At 41.8% G+C, this 20,165-nt stretch overlaps 1 protein-coding gene across 1 annotated transcript in view; it reads left to right on the top strand.

The window, feature by feature from the left end:
* The first annotated feature begins 17,512 nt into the window (after window positions 1–17,512).
* Window positions 17,513–20,165, top strand: part of LOC114453504 (rab effector MyRIP-like) — an 86,098-nt gene continuing 83,445 nt past the window's right edge. The window contains 1 exon segment of the mRNA XM_028433429.1: window positions 17,513–17,724. The gene's annotated coding sequence lies outside the window, so the exon portion shown is untranslated.

The raw sequence follows: 20,165 nt of genomic DNA, 5'->3' as shown, positions 1-20,165 counted from the left end.
TAAAATATCTTTATTAAGCAGTACATACAAAAAAAAGTATGACAAGGGGGGAAACAAGCCAGAACTGTGTTATTTTATGGTGACTGAAATGCACACACTAAGAGTGTCTGTAAGCTACAGCACTGTTCCAACCTGTGACAAGAAAGAATGTCAGAGTCTTTTTGACATTTGTTTTTGGTGACAAAATGCAGGAGTTGCAGGTGGCAGACTGCCTCTGGATGTGCAGATGAAGGCTTTGTTTATAATCAGAGCCTGGAAAAAGTCAATGAATTCTGCACTGGCCCATAAATAACCCGTCTGGCCACTGCCACACATGTCCAAAGGTCAGTGGGCTGATATTTTAAGCTGAGCAACATGTTACTAAAGAACTTACACGTATCACACATATGTCTCTGTTTCCCTCCCTGCTCGCTGCCTTTTCCTCATTATGGTCAAAGTGATGTGACAGAGCCGAGCCGCTGTGACAGCAGTTAGAGGAAGTTTTGACAGCTAGAGTTAGGGAGGATGCTTGGGGGAGGTGATGTAAGGCCAGAGAGGAGCGACACGAGGTGAGGGAAGACAGCCAACACCCTATTGTATCTGATCTGATGGGAAGTGGCAGGAGATGAAGAGAAGGAGTCAAATTCAGCCTGAAAGCGTGGCCACAGTCTGAGGTCAGCAGGAACAGAGAATAGATGGAAGCACTCCAGGAATACTGAGCAGAGAATACCTCACAGTCTGGTAGTTAGTTTTTATTTAGGTAGGTTAGAGGCTGATTGTGGGTCTATGGATTGCAGGTGTTTTTCTTTTTCTTTCTGTGTCCATGTGACATAGATTCTGTGCATGTAGCCACCAATTTGTTGTGACTGTACTGAATTGTGGTCTTTAGAATATAAAGACATTCAAACGTGCAGGGGAGAAGTAGCTGTGAAAACAAGTGTCAACAAAGACTACATGATAACAGTAGATTCTCCACTGTGCACATATAGAACATGGACTCCAGACAGATTTATGGAGGTTAAGCATCTGCCATGTTTATAGCTCTCTCTCTCTCTCTCTCTCTCTCTCTCTGTATGTTTGCTGGTTGTGAGTTGTGAGCAATTTAAAAAGAGTCCCTGCCAGTTTGCCCAGGACTGGCAATCCCTGAAATTTCAATTTTTTGAGCTTCAACAACGCTTCCATTGTTGTTTATCCAATCATATTTCAACTAGTTTGTGCTGTCAGGTTCTGTGAAATCTGCCAAAGGCCTGCAGAATCAGGCTCCTGTGCGCTGTAAGTGAACGTACACCGTCAGCTGCGATAGCCAATCAGATCTCGAGTCACAATAAGGCCAGTTAACGCTACGCTGAATTGGACATGAACGAGTCCTGTGATTGGATAAGCACTCGCGGGAGCCTAACCGGCGGCACTTTCCAAATTGCTGACCTAAACCCGGAGATCCGATTGATACCAACAGCTAGAGCTATGTTTTTAATCCATGATGGCTGAAGGAGGAGGAGAGATAGATCTGGCTGCAGATATACTCGCGACGCCAGTTTCCACGAAAAGCTGGATCTTGTGGGAAGCGATGGGCCGATCCCTGGTTAGCTAGCTAGCCTGTCCCAGCAGAGGAAGACAAAGCCTTCAGCATTAGCCTCCATGTCCACAGAAGATGATGGAACTGAAACGCACAGATAAGCTGTACAACAGAGCCACTGAAGACTTCTTGAGAAAAGACAGGAGGATGGATTTTATTTTCAAATAAGCAGGCACTGTAGAGGAGATCCGTGTTGGTGAGTGCAGACACTTTATGTTTATTTTATCTCTTAAAGTCGTTTGACAGTATCCGTGATCTTAGCTTCACACTCTTAATTGAGAATGTGTGCTTATTGGTTGTAGATGCTCAGAAAATCAAGTGTTGCTCAGCTAGCCTGTATTGGGGTGATGTTATGTTTAGGTGTCATATTGATGTTATTATGAGGTGTATTCGTGGGACATCATTGAAGGCCCATCACTGCTAACAGACCATCTGATGTCTCACAAAACAACAAGGGAAAGAGCAATTAGAGCAAAAGACAAAAAGCAATGGAGAGTTATGGAATCACTTCATGAAATCATGGTTTAAATCCCAGTTCAATGTCCTGGTAGTGATTTCATTGAACCAATGTCTCAATGCATTGAGAATCAAATTGTTTATGTTGGTTTACAGTTTTTTCTGATCTCCTTTTATTATTGTCTCTAATCTCCCATCCATGGCTGCCATAGTACTTGTTTGTGACTCTTTTCCCACATTGCATGTTGTTTGGGATGAGTTGCTCCTGTCAACAAGAAACTAATACTTACGCAGTGGTTTCCAGAGCATGAGGATGTTGACTGTAAGCCACAAACTATATGTGAACCTGACAGACTGAGCTTTTAAGGGAAAATCTGACCTGCTGTTTTACTCTGCTTGTGTCATTTCCGACCACAGTTCTATAGATTGAAGGCTTCCAAAAGACTTTGTTACTCATGATTATTATCAGCTTTGTTCTTAAGCAGATGACTGAAGCCAAAGTGGAGTGGAAACAATGCTGCACACCATTACACCACCGTAATGACTAAAAAGCAACTAGAAAGATTCCCTTTGTGTCGGCCACACACAGCGACACAGATTGAAGACTCACCCTTAAATTAACGTTTACGTCAGAGGAAAGGCTTATATAAAGCTGAATTCTATTTTTAATGTGTTTTTGTATGTGCATGGCGTGCACACGCTTTTGCCTTAGGATCATCAGCCAGGAGTTTCCCAAGATGCACTAGCTGAAGGGTACAGCCAGCCAAGTGATACCCTGCTGGCAGCTGTCATAAAAATCTGTGTGTGTGATGATATGATGAGCTGTGGCTGAATCTTTCCTGTTGCTCTGGAATAGGAATGAGCAGATATTAGCTTTTGTTTCTGAGAAATCAGGATGCGGTTTGTCACCAAGCCGACATTAAGACCGCTTACAACCAGCTAATTCAGGTTATCTGGTGGCTGAGCAACCAGCTCTGGGCCTTACACCTCTCCCAGAGTGAGCCGCTGAAGCATATTTAGCACCAATTATGTGCTTTGGGGAAAATGCCAAGTTTATAAATAGCATTCTGTTGTGTGCCTGTAAAACCAAAAAGGGACAGTGAACGCAGCATATCCACGTCATGAGCTGAGTGTTTTGAACAGTGAATGAGGGAGGATGAGTCATTCCGTTCACTTGGATTGCCTTGCACTTTCTCACTGGATCATTTTCCTTCATCAGATTGCCTCATAGTCGGGATTTTCTGTGGTGTTTCCACTTTGTGTGGGCCTGAGTGCAATTTCAGCTACTGTTTTTACTATTTCATTTTTTTTAAACATATACAGGCACAGGTGTCAGTTTAATCTCATATGCTGTAAATATACAGAGTCTAAAATGCAGAGCAGCCCGCAAAGATCTGATTTTGGCCATATGTTTACGTCAGCGTCCTGCAGAAATACTCAATCTTCTCGTCCAGGCTGTGCTGCGTTTCCACTCATAGCCAAAAGAATTAAAAATGACACAAGACATTTATATAGACAAAGTTTGACTCCTGAAACAGATGGTCTGGACTACATTTAGATTTTTTTTTTCTCTCTCCCACACGCAAGCTATTTAGCTTTGGCTGCTGAAATGTAAATGGATTAGTGACTCCTTCATAGACAGGAGGCTCCTGCTGGTTTATCCTCACTGCCAATCAGCCCTATACCTGTAACATTTGTTCTCTGTAATTTGAAATTTCAATCTCTTCTTAATTTTAGGAAGATGGTAGAGCAGTTGTCCACTAACCATGAGGTTGGTGGTTCCATCTCTCTTCCTGGCCTCATGCCATGTGTCCTTGGGCTAGACACGAAGCCCCAAGTAGCTCCCAGTGGTTACACTATTAGTGTGTGAAGTGTGTGTGCATGAAAGGGTAAATAGTAGTGTAAGGCGCTTTGCGTAGGTAGAAAAGCACAATATAAATATAGACTATTTACCATCATAGTAAAATATATGAAATATAAAGGCAGCAGATTATACAATCTGATTTAAAAAAATAAATAAATTTGACATGTAGATTAACAGGTCGTCAATAAATGAACAAGTAAACTCAATGATGCTCAAAACTCTCAGTAAGTGACCACACGAGAGCAGGATTGATTTGACACACCAGCTGTGGGACTTGTTTTGAGGCCATTACAGACCTCCTCTACTCATCTTATCTGTAGCTTATCCCGTATATCAATAGGCTGTTCGGTTGCTCATTGACTTTCATGCTGTAGCAGTGCAGGCACTGTGATAACACTTGATGTGTAGTGTTAAATTAAGAAAAAGCAGTGTCCTCCTGTAGAAGCTGATGCTGCAGACTGTGTTTGTTCATATATTTATAGAGCAGTGCTTCATAATTTAAAGACTTTTACACCATTTTCTCTTCCAACCTTTTATTGAAACCTGATACAACAACACAGGAAATATTTCTGCAAAAATATACCACCGATCTTCATAAGGAATCTGAGATTAAATAGGTTACAAAATATGAAATAAACTGAAATATTATTAAATGGGATTTCATGTGATGTGGTAACATGCAAGAATATATTAGTAATTAGAAAAAATTGTATATAAACAGTATCCATAGGTGCAGACTGGCTGATAAATGTAAGCTAGACATCAAAATGACTTAATAAAATACTAAATAGACACAGAAGTTCTCATGTTTGTTTTTTTCTATACCAGTCTTCAGTTTCTTGCATGTTTTGGCTAAAACAACATGGTTACATCTGTACTCTGCCCACCACTTGTTGGGACTATATGCTTCTTCTGGGTCTGTCGACCTCTCCATCATTCTGAGGATCTCCCTGGAGGACAGATACACATTTGAGCATTCATCAACTGTTCTTCATCCTTGTGTAAGATAATAAACACTATATAATGACTCACCAGAACAGAGAATGCTCCAGAACGACCTGACTTCCCCCTTTTGGGCGGATCCAGCTTCACCTGTCTCTTTGCTCTGGTGACCTGAAAGGGTGACACCACAGTTAGCTCTTTATCCCTGATGGAAAACACTATTTCTGTATGCTGATTACATTTTGATAGCTTGATACCAAAAAGCCATTCTAACAGACAACATCATACAGTCAAGTACGTCAGTCTGATCCAATAAAACCAAATAAAGTGGCTTTATATCTCTGCTTGCACATCCGGCCTCTTTACCCCAGCTGTTCCTCTGCTGAGGGGTTGCCATGGAGACTCACCTGTAGGGGGGTGGTTTTCTTGTTGCTAAGGAGGGAGAAGGAGCCAATGCGGGGTTTACGTTTGTTGTTCTTTTTCTTATTCGCAGCTTGTCGTCTGGACCTATCAGCCTGAAAGAAGCACATGCAGGGGTTAGTTCATACTCTGATACATAAATACACATGCTGCTTTCCTTTAAACAATATAACTTTCATAAATACAGATGCCTTCTAGCCCAGGTTTTTAGTTAATAATATTGTTCTTTTATTGATTTCATTGGGAAATAGTGTGGTTTCTTGGCATCATTCCAGTATGACTAAAACTTCACTGGACCTTTGGCAGCTTTGTCTGCCACCACTGCTGTAAACCAGTCCTCACCTCCTCCCCCACATTTGGCTTTCTGCTCTCTCTGACTCCTGCCTGACTAACATGAGCGGTTTACCTGGATGAGAGTGTTAGGGAAGCCTTTGACAGAGACAGCTCCAGGCAGGATGGAGTGACTCAGGTGGGTGGGACCCCTTCGCTCCAACTGTCGCTTACGTCTGAACAAAACCTACAAGGATAAAACAGTCACCACCACGTCCACAACCACAGAGGGAAACAACAACTCCTGCATGAGTGATAAAGTGCATGTGTGCAGTCTGTCTCTCATCTCACATTCAGTCTCTTTTCTTTAAGGCTGCTGGAGCAAAATTATTATTGTCAGTGGCCTCACCACTTCCTGCATCGATTTGGACTAAACGAAGCAGAGCTATTGATCCACTCATTTTCCTAATAAATGGCACTGTCACTCTGAGAAACAACAGGTTTCACTTTGCCAGTTAGCACTTTATAAAGTGACTTGTATCCAGTACTTGATAATAACTTCCTTGCACATTCCTTTTTTCCATCCACACAAAAATAACTACAAAATATGTGCCTTGCAATTAGTTGCAATAAAAGTGTTTAAAGTGATTGCCATTGACCTACATTCTGATGAATACTTCAGTTTGCAGCAATATAATTGGGATTGAATATTTTAGCTGTGCAGTATGGAGTTAGAGGGTAATGAATATGTGTCTGTTTTTGTTTGTTTGTATACGTGAAGCTGCAGGGATGCACACACGGCTTCCCTCGGTCTTTCATAACCAGATATTTTGGTCATATTAACGTCAGAACTATTTGTAGTCACTGAGCTTGAATTGATTAAGACAGCAGTAATGCACTTTCCTCCATCCCTTTCTGATACCAGTGTGTCGTTTTTTTCTTTTCCTTTATATAAAACACACCCCCCGTGCTGCAACCCAAATGCATTTTGGATATTTAGTAGCTCTGATAACTTAAAATTTTAGTGCAAAATATTTGAATTCATATTGTCACAGCCCTCTACTGGTTGAAACCAGTACAACTACATAGCAATGGTGTAATTTAATTATATTTAGCACTACTAAGTTTTAACATCATTTAGTGGCCAGAATAGGTATGCATTATGTTCTTGGCCAATTTCACTATTTGATGTCTGACAACAAAAATGGGCACAGAGAGCAGCAGAGACGCTGATCTCTTTCCTTGTGCTTACTTTGTTCTGTTGTCATTTCAGATGAAGCACTGAGTTCAAACTGCAATGTAATGTAGTTAAAAGTTATACCACATACCAGTCCTTCACTTAATGGTAGAGCCCTCTGCTGCCTCTGATCAGCATCCTGAAGAAAAAAAAAAAAAAACTGGATTTGATTATGTATGCTGGTAAATTATCATTGGTTCACTGCGGTACAATTCAGTCCTTGTGTCTGTACTGAGACACTGTCGCTGCACTCTGGGAAAAGACCATTCAGTAACCACTCTCACTGTGTGTAAACAGTCCCCTGTCCCAGACACACATTTCATTAGTCATCATTTATGCGACTACTTGTCAAAATAAGTCATTCTTGAGAACTGAAGTCTCAGAATAAGGCATTATTTCTGAGAAGTAAGCTGCAGCTGTCATCCACTGGTTCTTGGCAACCTCATAAAAGAGCTGTATGTTTTGTAAGTGCACATGTTTAGGATATTCATCAAACCCTGCCACAATCCATTTTGTTTCTCTGCTGTTACGCACATTATCTGTCGAGCAGTCCCATAAATTACTCACTTAATGAATTCTGCTCCATTATAAATACAAGCAGTGGGAACAGGCAAACTGTGAACCAGATACAGCCCTGGTATTAGTTAGTTACCACCACTTTTGAAGCATATAATTGCACATGCTGTAATTAAATTACAAATAACTGCTGCAGAAATGCACATATGTGGCACAAACTCCCTCAGATGGAACAGGATTCTTTCATGTGTGGGTGAAAATCCTTCTCTGTCTCTCAGCAGCTGTCGAAGCCGTTGTCCAGATGAGGGTGATTACTTTGGACAGAACATGAGGAGCTGTCCACAGAAAAATGCTAACCACAAGTTTAAAGTATAACAGCCGGTAGCCACATGAAAAGCCAAAAAAAGTGTAGTTGGAGCATTTTTTTTGTTCCACAGAAGGGTATATTTTTGGTGCATTGGCATTGTGGCTGTAAAAACCATTACAATGAGACTTTGTTGCCGTTAGAAAAAAAAATAAATGATACATCTCCATAGTCCAGGGTTGAGACTGTACACGTCTCCATCCATCCAGAAACACACTTGGCCACTATTATCATCACAGCAACCTTTTTTTTGTAGGCGGCAGAGCAGACTAAGTTACATTCCAGCCGAGTTACTGGTTTCCTCTGGCCGGGCTAAACACTGACCGCTGACTGTCTGAGCAAAAATCAATATTCTACACTGTATTTTACTTTAATTAAAAGTACAATCTTCTAACCTCTTACCATGTCCTGAAGACTTGTCCCTATTGAATTTGTTTAGTCACACATTGCTTTGATAAGGCTTAGTTTTAGTTAACGTCAGTTGTTGCAACAAAAGACACAAAAACCTGTTATATAACATTTTGTGCCGACTGTAATTTTCTACATTTCATACACAGCTTAGTTTAAAAACATGAATAATTACAGTTATATCCCTACTTTTTGCTGCCAACATGCGTTACATGATCCTGATCATTTTGTTCAGTTTCATTTAAGAGAAGAGTTTGTTACTGTGTAGTTTACTGCAAGCAAACAACATTATAGGCTTAAACAGGCTGCACTTACCTGGAGTGTGACAGCAGCACAGCTGATGACTGATACATAATGAACACCCTCAACCTTCCTCAAACCATCGTAGTGATGGTTTGAGGAAGGTTGAGGGTGTTCATCAGAAGTGCGTCTCTTACCTGTCCGTCTGCGGTCTGTCCGCTGACACACAGCTCTCCGTGGCTCGCTCCTGAGCAGTCAAAGGCGTGTGACAGCAGGCTCGCCTGCAGGCAGAGCACACACAGCCAGACAGTAAACCCCATGATCCAGGCAGGAACTAGACTGTTCCCGGCCCCTGTCAGCTCCTTGCTTTATACTCTCGGCTCTGCTAATGGGGAACAGATGCAAGGGGAACGGGAGGCCATGCCAGCTTCACACAGACAAACAGCCCACCACAAGCCTGCGCCTTGCGCCAGCCAGTGGCCTGTGGTCCTGCAGAAACATGTCAGACATCTTGAGGGGGCCTCCTCCTTTGAAAGTCCACCTCCCCCTTACCCACCTACCCTAACCCAAAAAGAACCATTTTCCACTTAAGCTTGCACTACTTCCAAAGTGTATGTGTGCTCTTTGTGTGTCTAAATAGAGAGAGAGGTTGTTGTGAAACCTCCGTACATAACAAATGAAAAATTGGTGGTTTGGTTCCTGTAATGTCTTGAAGAAATGCTGCATTGTGCAGTGAATTTGTCTCTTGGCTCAGTGAGATGAATCCCTTTCCTTCAAAATGTGTATGACTGTTTAACCAAACACTTGAGCCTTTTAGAAATTACAGCAATTACTTCTTCTCAGTGGAATACACAGCAGCTATCAACATAGTCGCCTCATCTTTCAGCACATGGACTACTGCTGACTAGTAAAAGAGAATAACTCAATACTGACTAAAAATCATTATGTTTTTTTTAAGTTACTAATGACCATCTGGAAGAAACTGTTTAAGTTGAACAGTATGGCAGGCGTGCTGAGAGGGTTAGTATAACTCTGTGGCAGTTTATATGCTCTTTAAAACCATAAAGTATGCATCTCCTGATGGGGCACGTTGTACATGAATAGGCACCCTGTCTCAAGGTGTATTACAGGATGGAAAGAATGAGTGGTAGCAGGAACGAGAGTGAATCAAGTCTTAATGTTTTCAAGCCTTGGGCTCTTGGTTGCAGAGGGATTGTCTCCCACTACAACATGCCCCACTGTGAAAATTGCAGAAATTAAATAAATGTAATTTCCGGTATATGTCAACCCCATATGCCACTTTCCTGTCCTCCGGAGTATCAGTTAAAGGAGCTGCTTCTCACTCAATAAAGTCAAAAAAGATTGTGAAAGCTTTCCCCAGTGAGTCACAGTTTAAGTGGCGAGAATGAACCATCTCTGAAACCCACCCACCCGCCGTTCCCTTATTTTTCTGAGGCACGCTGTGTAAGGAGTGTTGTTGCAAACATCTCCCAGGAGGTTCAGTAGCGAGATCCAGTGGCTAGACAGCTGCAGGCTAATGATGTGAATCGATGAAGGGGATGTTTAGTCAGGAGACGAGGGAAAGCGAGTGAAAAACTACCTCAACAGCAGCAAACGTTGCTTTATTTGGCAGCTGAGAAGACAAAGATGTCGGCCTTTTTACTGGACAAAGCATGCAGTTCATTTGAATGTTGGGAACATCAGATGACTTCTTGTCAAAACTGTGTCCCCAAGGTTACAAGTTTACATGACCTCACACAAATCACAATGTGGCTGTGTAAGAAGACAGTAATCACAGCGAGGGAGTTATTTCATACACCAAATCCCTGTTATTCACTCTACACTCTCAAGTTTAAAGTAACTTTTTTTCAAAAGCATCTCAGGGAGTTAACTCCATAAAATTGCTATGCAGAACCACTCTCAGCATTTGCCCTCTCCTGCCTCCCTGTGGGAAGTGTCATTCATCAGTGGCTCTCTATGAGCTGCTGTCAGTGTCTGAGGATGATGGCTAGCAGCCTTTGACCTTGCTAGAAAAAACAAACACCTATTTCCCACCCAATACAGTGTCCTGGTGTCTGTGTGACCAAAGACAGGTAATCTTGACAAATACCAACTTGTTGTATGTAAGGAGTCAGTGTATAGCAGCAACCAAGCTATTGCAGAGAGAGAATGAGAGAAAACAGGAAATGTGTTTTAAGAAACAGCATGTGGATTAAGATGACTCACAAAATAATGGATGTTCTTGATTATGTAACTGAAACATAACCTGGTATGTTAAAAGATTGGTTCACCCAAATTACAGAAAAACATTCCTCTCAATGAACTCTTGTGGTATCTTTCCAGAAAGTATTTGGGGAAAGGGTTATTCAGCTCTTGTTACATGCATGTGCACCCTTTGAGTGATGATGCAGAAGGTCAATAACTTTTGAGAATTCCATGTCAGAGCTGTCTGAGGAAATAAACATAGACACATATCATGGGTTTATCACCAAAGGAGGTCAGACACAGCCTGGAAGATGTCTGCTGTTTTGGGACATTTGATACTTACACAAGGTTACCAATTGTTGGTAAGACTACTTCCAACCAGAGCTAATAGAACAAACAATCTGTTCAGCTTCCAGTAAGCCTATGTGCAGGCACAGTGGAGCCCTCTATTTTCTTGATAGCGGTTGGTGGACAGAGTCAGTGTGGCAAGTTGGCACAAGATTTGCTCTTCTTCCAGGACTCCCATTCACAGGCATGTGGATTTGAACTTGACCAATACTAATTCACTTGATTTGACACTCTATAGACAACTTCATTTCTACATTTCATTGCTGCTCTGGATCACTTTCTGGTTCTCCACTAGATTCAATTGGTAAATATATAATAGGAGTATGAGGAAAAATAACCTTTAGATGTAGTTTTACTAAAAATGAAGCAACAATCCTTCATATGTTTGTGACCGTGGATCCTAAATTACAACTAGTATGAGTGGGTTTGTTGCATTTATGTGTAGCATATAAGACATTACCAGATTAAAGGAAACGTTAGCACACAGTCTATTAGCCTCTTTGTGTATCAAGGTGAAATTTGTTCTGTTCAGTCCACCATATTGCCTCCACTTAGTCATGCACCTGAGCACCTGACTTCTGAGCATATATGTGGACTCTGTATGTGTGTATCACTGATTAAAAAAGAACTCTAATGCAGGTAGCTGAATGAATAGACAGTGTGTATATACAGTGTGATAATTAAGAGGTGGAGACTTACAGGCCTGATCACAAATCAATACTCCTTCGCAGCACATTGTCCTCATCTTTTTCTGTGCATCTGCTTTGGTAACAGCTATGTGAAAGGTGTGAGGGAGAGAGAAGCAGCCAGGCTTTCAGTCCTCTCATGTGGAAACAGCAGAGGAAGTCAAGGACGAAGCTGAAGGGAAAAAAAACAGGGCTGTGCTGCAATTTGTGTTTGTCATTGGAAGACGGATTACTCTTGCATTCCACTTTGCTTTGATCTGAACTTAACTGTGAGGATTAGTATGTTCACATCTGACTCGAGCTTAAATGTATCATCAGTTACCCGCAATATTTGTCTTTTATCTCACATTTGTAACCTAAATACTAAATAAGCCATCTTTTTTTCAGTACAGAACTGCTCATTTTCAAATGCAGTCCTTTTGATCTGTCTTCATACTGCCATAACTGTAGCGATACGGACATCAAAGCTCCCAGGAAGAGAAACATTCAGTCTGTAGATAATCAATTAAGTCACTGTGCTGGAGGGCTGTGGAGACGTGACATCTTAAATTATGGAACGTATACGCACAGTTCTAAAATAGACACTATTCTATATTACCCCACAAAGGCAGGAAAGTAGGCCAGATTCCCTGAGAATGTATGAAAATACCATTACCTCACAAGCTATAAGTAGGTGTGTATAGTGTCTTCATTAAGGCAATGAGTGGGGAAGTGCTAATTAAACCCAAATTGTCCAGTTATTATCACAGTGCACTGACCATTGCTCATTCAGCCAGAATACTAAACACAGCATCAGGAGAGTGTGTCAGACGTAGACTGGGTCATGCCCTCCCACTGTCTCTCATTTATACCATCCCCTCTCTGTTCCGGTTACCATAGCAGCAAGAAGTTGAATTCAAACAAAGACACTGAGGGCTCAAGCCTTTGATGAGAGAAGAGCACTGACCACATCCTTCACATCTGGTAGAAGCGAGACATGGATTGTCACAAGGCTCACACTGACAATTTTAAAACAATGATAAAAAACGCCAATGTAATGTGTTGCCTTTTAGACGTTTCAGGTCAAATTAGTCGATGCTGTTTTGTTAATGCATTTACATGTCATCATTATCACACATGCATGATTACTTGAATAATCTTAAACTAAGCTGAAGCTCATATGTCCGTGTTAGTAACCTAATATAGAAATATTCAGATCTGGGTGGCTAGCAACAAAAACACCTCCTTTGTGAACAGCTGTGGCTAAACTTGGCAAAAAAACCAGTTGGCGAGCAAACCGGGAAGTGGAGTAGCTGGCAAATTTACTCTCAGTCATGCACATTGTGAAATAAACACAGGAAAGGAGGGGGGTTAGCAGGCCTCTGTGCTGTGTGACTAATATAGTCTGGAAAGAGACTGACCAGACTGTCAATATGTTGTGGTTTCTAAACACTAACAGGGAAGAAGAATTAGTCTGGGGCTACTGGAGCCTGAGAGGGACATTTTAAAATATAAGTGCCTCAAAATGCTAATTAGTTCTAATGGCCTGCTCTGAAGGCATTATTCTGCACCTGAGCAAACATGGCTTCATGGTATAGCAAAGTAGTGTTTGGGATAACAAAGAACAAGAGCAGTTTTCCATTCTGAGTGTGATTATCCTCCGCTCATGTTCATAACTCATCACTCAACCCAGAGGACAATTAGTGCTTGCTTATTAGATGTCAGGGGAAATGGCTTTATGACTCTCTTCCGTCACTGAAGCCCCCCCACACCCATGCATTTATCAAACAAAAAAATGGCAGAACCATTTATCTTCTTGGCAAAAAGTGAAAGCATTAAATGTGAAACAAGCCTCTCCCTTCAAAATGAAACATAGTCCGTCCCTTTATTTCACACAGTCCATAACAACACAATGCACACTGACTCACTGTGTTTGTTTGGTGTTTGTGATGCTTTGTTTCCAATGCTGGAATGGCCACTTATGGGCAATTAGTCAGGTTGAGTAGGCAGAGGGTTCACCTCCACCTCGTCACTGCCTAACAAAAGACAATGCTTGTCTGAACGAAATAAGGTGAGCAACTGAGCTGCGAGCAGTGAGAAGAGAAAAATGTTGTTAATTTTAGTGTTAGGAGAGACAGCAGAGGGCTTAACACACACTATTCTGGGATTAAAAGCAGGAGCTTTAATCCAAAATCAATACTCTGACCCAGAGGTCTGTAGTATCTCAGGCCTTTAATACTTTGATACACGAGGCAATTACAACAGATGAAACATACTAATCCAATGAGAAATATTTATGATTCTACTCAAGAGATCATTTTCCTTCTTATTTGGATTATGCAAACATAATTTAAATAGTATGTACTTATGCACAATTAAGCACTCACACACATGTAAAAGACTTTCTCAAAGGTCAGAGTAATCAGTCAAATTAAAGGGAAACTGCAGCTCTTTACCGGTAGGAGCAGTCAGAGGTGTGGGAAATGAGACCGTAATTGTTGGGCAAAAGACCGCTTTTGCTTTTCTGCATTTGAACAAGTCTTTAAAAACAGACATCGTTGGTGGGAAGGGTCAAGAGATATTATGCTACACCTACACACAGACAGCCTGGAAAAGCTTCTCGGAGAGAATCACAGGAGAATATTACCTCTGATTCCAGGAGGACGCACAGGCAGGCTTATATACTTATAGGTCAATATATGGATCACTGAAGACCGACTGAACAGTGAGTGTCGCAGGTGCAAAAAGCCGTAAGCGAATCTGATGCACCTGCTGCCATCCTGAACACAGAAACGTCATTCAGTTTATATTGCATCAATATAAACTCTGAGTCAGACTCACACTGATTAAAACAGAACAGTGGGCTTTTGCTTCTGAAATTAGGTGCATTACTCGCACACACACTATGACAAAGCAAAAACGGGCTCTGTACCATGGTGTTTTTTTTTTTACATTTTTATATGTTTAAGTTTATATTTTATTCACTCGTATAACCAAATTAAGGATCTTATTGTTAGGCTGTATAATATAATTATATGTATCACTTACAAAGTAACTGAATGGCAGGTTACATGGTGGAGGCCCCCTGGTGGCTGAGGTTTGTGCATGACTTGTCATTACTTTTTCCACTGGGCACACATTTGACTGGTGAGCGTGTTCTGTTGAAATAATGGTGCATTTTGCTGTCTTTTCAAAGGAATCATTCTTACAAGTTTTTCCAACAAGGCGTTCATGGATCATCTCATACTGGCTGCAGAAATGAGGCTGTGATTCATTGACCATTTCTATGGTTTTGAAGGCTGACATTTGGTTGAAGGACAAGATCATATAAAGTGCAGTGAAGCCCTCAGAGGGATGGAAAAACCAAATGCCAACGATGAGACCGTGGAGCTATGATCTACCACCAAACACACAACAACACAGAATATCACAGCAGACGACACCCACACTCATACGCATGTGAGCACATGCATGAACACTGTAACTCCAGCATGTGACACGGATAGAGGGACCACAATGTTTTGCTCTCTTTCCACTTCAGCAATCACAACTCCCCAGCAGGCATTAAGGACTCCCGTGCTGAGAAAATCTATCACACTTTGCTGATACATGTTGAGGTATGCCATGCTGACCCTCTGATTGCATTTTCACATGGCCGCTACAGAAGATGAATATTCCCTCTGTTCCCACCTGTGAGCTTGATGGGATTATTAAAGCGTGCAAATGCACATTGTGACAAGCTAAATCCCCCAGGCTGAAATGTTACCAACACAAAACATCGTTACAGACAACAAAATAAAGAGAGCATATTGTCATTCAGATAAGATTTGCAAACGTAAATGCATGATCATGCCAGCGCAAGTGACTCGACAGCAGAGCATAAAGCGCACACACCAGTGTAACTGGGGCATGACGGCTGATAAGCTTTTTATACGTGACCAGCAGCAGCCTGAAGGTTGCAGAAATGTGCTTGTGACCAGAGGATTGCAGACGTGAAACCTTAGAGTGACCCATAGCTACTTAGTGACCCACAATTCAAAACAAGAATTATACTTGCAGTCTCTAAACTCCATCTTGCCTCTGTGTTTTTCTCCTATTGATTAAAGGGAAGGGATGTAGGGAACAAATGAAGGGAGGGAGCAGCCTTGGTGAAGACAAATGTGTTAATCAGACACATCATGTTAGTAATTATTTCATGATGTGTATGATGAAAACATTTGAAATAAGCATATGATGGAGAGCAGAGGAGATTTTTTAGAATTATTATGAATGTAATATTTGCTGTGAATTATTCATGCACCGTTTCACTTTTGCATTGCTATATTTACAAGATAAGATAATTACAAAGTGTATTACACAGAGAATTAGGTATGCTAGTGAACTTTATACCCCTCACCTTGCCTTTGTTGTAGTTACACAAGTAGCCTATTTAGACATATTTGTTTTGCTCCCCTGCTATAATTAAAGCTTGCAGACAAACTGCAGTTTAACAAGCCAGACATGTGTTATTTAAATCTCCAAGCAATAATCGCTGAACCATAATAAGCATACTTGTCTTAAAGTGCACCACTGAACATCCGTTATGCAGTCTGCTTAAGCTACAGATCTGAATAATCTCCTCCTGTGCCCTTCTACATGTAATTACAAGTCTGGAGTTAAAAGTAAATGGATGCTGTTACCTGTAAGGTCAGGTTTAATCACAGTTTCACATTTAAAATAAATGTCTCTGCTGATTTGGTGTATTTTTACTATTTCAGATGAACTAGAAGATTAAGCTCTCCACCTTATTTCTCAAAGTGTATGTACCATTTAAAACCCTCTGAGCTGTCTGAAAAATGGACCCAGAGCTGATTCTCTCATGCATAAAAAGTTGAGATATTTGGTTTTCACAAAGCTGACTTGTAAATGGAGCGTTTCCCAGAGTGTGAGATTTTGCTGTGTGCTGTTAGTTGAATGATTGCTAATAGACTTTCCACTGCAGCAGCTCTGCGTCTGTACATACTGTATGAGGATCACATTTGTGGGGCACACTGCCCCACAAATGTGTAACAGTGTAACAGTATGAGGTAGAGTGGCACTGATTTGGCTTCTTTTTTTCCAAGAAAACCACCAATCCATCATGTCCTTTTAGACCTGGCTGCTGTTTGCAGATGACTGCAGGACAATGTCCATTTTGCAAAGACACACACCACTGTGGATTTTACCTGTATCAGCCTTGTTTAGACTCAGGGTAAAATAAAGCTCCCTCCTCACTTGATGTATTATCTCTCTAAAGTAGCTTGTAATTTAGGTGAAGTCTTTATTTTGCAGAAATTCACTTTGTAGTGTAGAGCCAAGAAAGTGTTTTTAAAAGCACCAGTGTCAGCAGTTTGGAAGGCAGTGCACTATTACAGAAAGAGCCAAGTTCACTTCTTTGGGAGCTCTGATCAAATCAGAACCACAGAAGCGTGTTTGTTGTATATCCATAATTGCTGTGTTTTACATAACATCTCCATTTGTCTGTGCAAAGCTATGCTTTGTGTACTTTCATTGAAAGTTGTGTAAACCACATAATTACAAGAATAAAGGTATGAAATTATTTGGTCCATCTGACAGAGGAGGGAGATAAATGCTGGACTAATTGGGATGTTTTCCCTGTAACTCCCTCTAAGGTTAATTGCACTATGAATGGCTTTGTGAATGGAGCAGCCAGACAACCTCCTCCTCCTCTTCCTCCTCCTCCTCCTCCTCCCACTGCAGTGGCAGTAGTGCCAAATTGAAACGCAGCATGCCCAGGTGCCAGCGTGGACAAAAAAAGAAGATGGGAATTCATATCACATCCGCCAAGCACGAATACAGAGTGAACTAGTCCTGATTCTAACCCCACATCTCCTCTTCAGCAGGTCTCCCTGAGTGTCAGACAGCACTGTGTCACAATGAACACAGGAAGAATCAAGGTTGGGCGCCCAATCCCTCACCTCGCTCGCCGTGCGCCCTCCCTCCGCCTGCTTTCTCCGTGTAATACAAACCTCGTGATCACCCATTCAGCGGTGTGCCTGCGTTCGCTGCTTTGGGGGAAAATATTAAGCCGACCAGCTGAAGGGGCAGGCAAGACAAAAAAAGTGTCAGTGAGACAGACAGGTGTCCGCGGAAGTTTACACTTGCTGAGGCGCATCTCTCCACGGCTTTTTTTTGTCTGGAATAACGCGAAATAGACACTGTGACTGGCGGTCATTCGGCTCCCACTGATCTTGTGTAAGTGATTCTCTACATCAACTCACTGCGAATATATGTGGACGTGATGCAGGCTGGTGTAATGATGAGGGATTAATGAAGAGTGGAAGAGCAGCCTGCGTCGCCAGGTGCTTTTAAACGCGTGCCACGGTGCGTGCATACATACCTTAGTATGAAGACGCTGCCTGATTCAGTGGAGGTGCTAAAGCTGGCGTTAGTCAGCGCAGGATTATGCACAGATGTTATCATACAGTGACGGTCTTAAAGGGGGAGAATGCGGTGATTTTGAGCGTGGACACATCAGGTGGGTTTGCACCACAGATCGACAGGTGCAGTGGAAAGAAAACTAAAAACCAGATCCGAAGAGGAGGCGCAGATTATGTCTCAGATTTGTTTAAAAAAAACCTAAAGCGACATAAAGTCATGTCTGCTGAAGCTATTGTGACATTGTGGAAAAGTTTAACTCGCAGGAATGCAAGCTGAAAATCCTTATTTGGCAGCCCCTCGGGAGTGGGTGTGCAGGGGCTCAGTGCTTTGTGATGTTATTGTTTTGTTCACCTGTTGACTTCTTGGTGGTGGAGAGACACACACACTTTTACCCACACAGTGAATGATTTTGTCTGAGAGAAAAATGGATCCTACAGCCTGAATTACAACCATTCTCCTCAACACACAGTCACATGCACAACAGGCCGGTTCAGTCAGCATCTGTTTTTATTTTAGCACTTCAGTGTTCGTGTGAGAGCTGTGTGTGTGTTTGTGTATGTGTACAGATGCACCACCTTGTCAGCCTCCTCTCTCTTGCACTTGCATAGAGTGGTAATTGGCCAGGTAGTGATGGATGTGACACAGCGGGTAGATGTCAGACAGTGACAAATGATCAAAGGTTCTTCCTCATACTGAGCCTCTCGTGATGATTAAAATGCTCCAGCTGTCTAATATTTAAGGATTTTTCTGCAGCAGAATCTTAGCTTTATTATTATTGAAGGTAGCGATATCTTTTGGCTGATGAGAAGGTGCACAACAGGTTCGCTCTGTGTGGACACCATGTTTAATGTTTTTTTCCTAGCAGGCGTTTTGACACAGGTGTTACGAGTAGCAGCGACTCTGCTTGTGTCCTGGTAGGCCACAAGTGTGTGTGTGTGTGTGACAGTGAGGTAGCACGCACAATACCAGGACAACTGAAGCAGGTAAAATGGAATTCAGCCACCATTAATTGTAGTGCCTTATCTACTGTGACACCATCAGTATGTCTTCTGTGGAAAAAGGTCTGTGTCCTAAATAGCAGCAGCAACAGTGGTAGAAATGATGTAAAGGTTAGATCTGATAGAAGTGATAAGGCCATTTGTTGGAGGTGTCCACATTCACTATTGTTTCTACATCCAGTCCGTTGAGAAAGAGTTTTATACTGAGGCTTAAATATAACCTGTGTTAAAGTACTTATGTACCCTCCTGTGGTTGTGTGAATTAGTCAAGTCAAGGTGGGACTTGTCACCATGGCAGCCAAGAAAATGGCAGATAAGCAGATGGAATACATGGCCTGTTTGATCTTTTTCTGGACCAAACCAAACAGTTTTGATGACACTGAAAGCAAATATAAAGTGACAGAATAATGGTCAGTCTGTGTAGTGGTTGGCATTTGTAATTGGCTCCTCTGTCTTTTATGTGTTAGGATATTTTGGGATGTTATGAATGATGTTCTGTGCTTATATTCTTCATCACTAATGCCAGGTTTGTTCTTGTACTCTCAGTGAGAAATTGAAATTTTGACATGGAGCTTCATCCATCCTTAACCTCAACTATAATTTTACAATGGTTTTCCTTCCTCTCTGTCGGCAATTCTTGTCATCTTGACAGATGGTGGTCATATCCCAGGTAGCACCTATGTGTCTGCTGTCATGTAGACAAATGGCCAAAGAGATGAAATAACAGAAAAGTGGAGCAAGGCTTTTAAATGTGTTTACAGTGAGCTCTTTTTATTTTTTGATCAGCACTGTGTAGGACAGTTTCCCAGCACATCTCTTTAATGCATCACACACACACACACACACACACTGACTGGATCTGCAAAGTCAGACAGATCACTGTATTCACCTTCATTCCAAATAGTCATTTCAGCGAAGTCGTTCTCAATCTCCTTCCCTCTGGCTGTGACAAAAAGCTGATCCAATGGAGAGTGTCTAAAACAAGCAGTTCATTTAGCGCTTGGTTGCACCTGCCCTTTTAGCTCTCGCCCTCAGCTCGCCCATCCTCTGCTGACTCTCAGAGGTGATCGACAGCAGCAGAGCCTGCTGCTCTGCAGCACAGTGTGTAAGACGCTGCTTTTAGGTGTATTTGGGACGTCCACATAGTATAATTGAAGATGTGATTGATTGATGCACATGTTGAGTCCTATTGAGGAAAATACAGAGTTCTGTTCATGCTCCCGAGAGATGCATCAGTATGGCCTATTTTCCTTCTGA

Source organism: Parambassis ranga, chromosome 20 (assembly GCF_900634625.1).
Source record: "Parambassis ranga chromosome 20, fParRan2.1, whole genome shotgun sequence".
In the NCBI taxonomy this organism is placed as follows: domain Eukaryota; kingdom Metazoa; phylum Chordata; class Actinopteri; family Ambassidae; genus Parambassis; species Parambassis ranga.
Note: the sequence above shows the minus strand (reverse complement) of the source record. Positions and strands in the feature narration are given on the sequence as shown.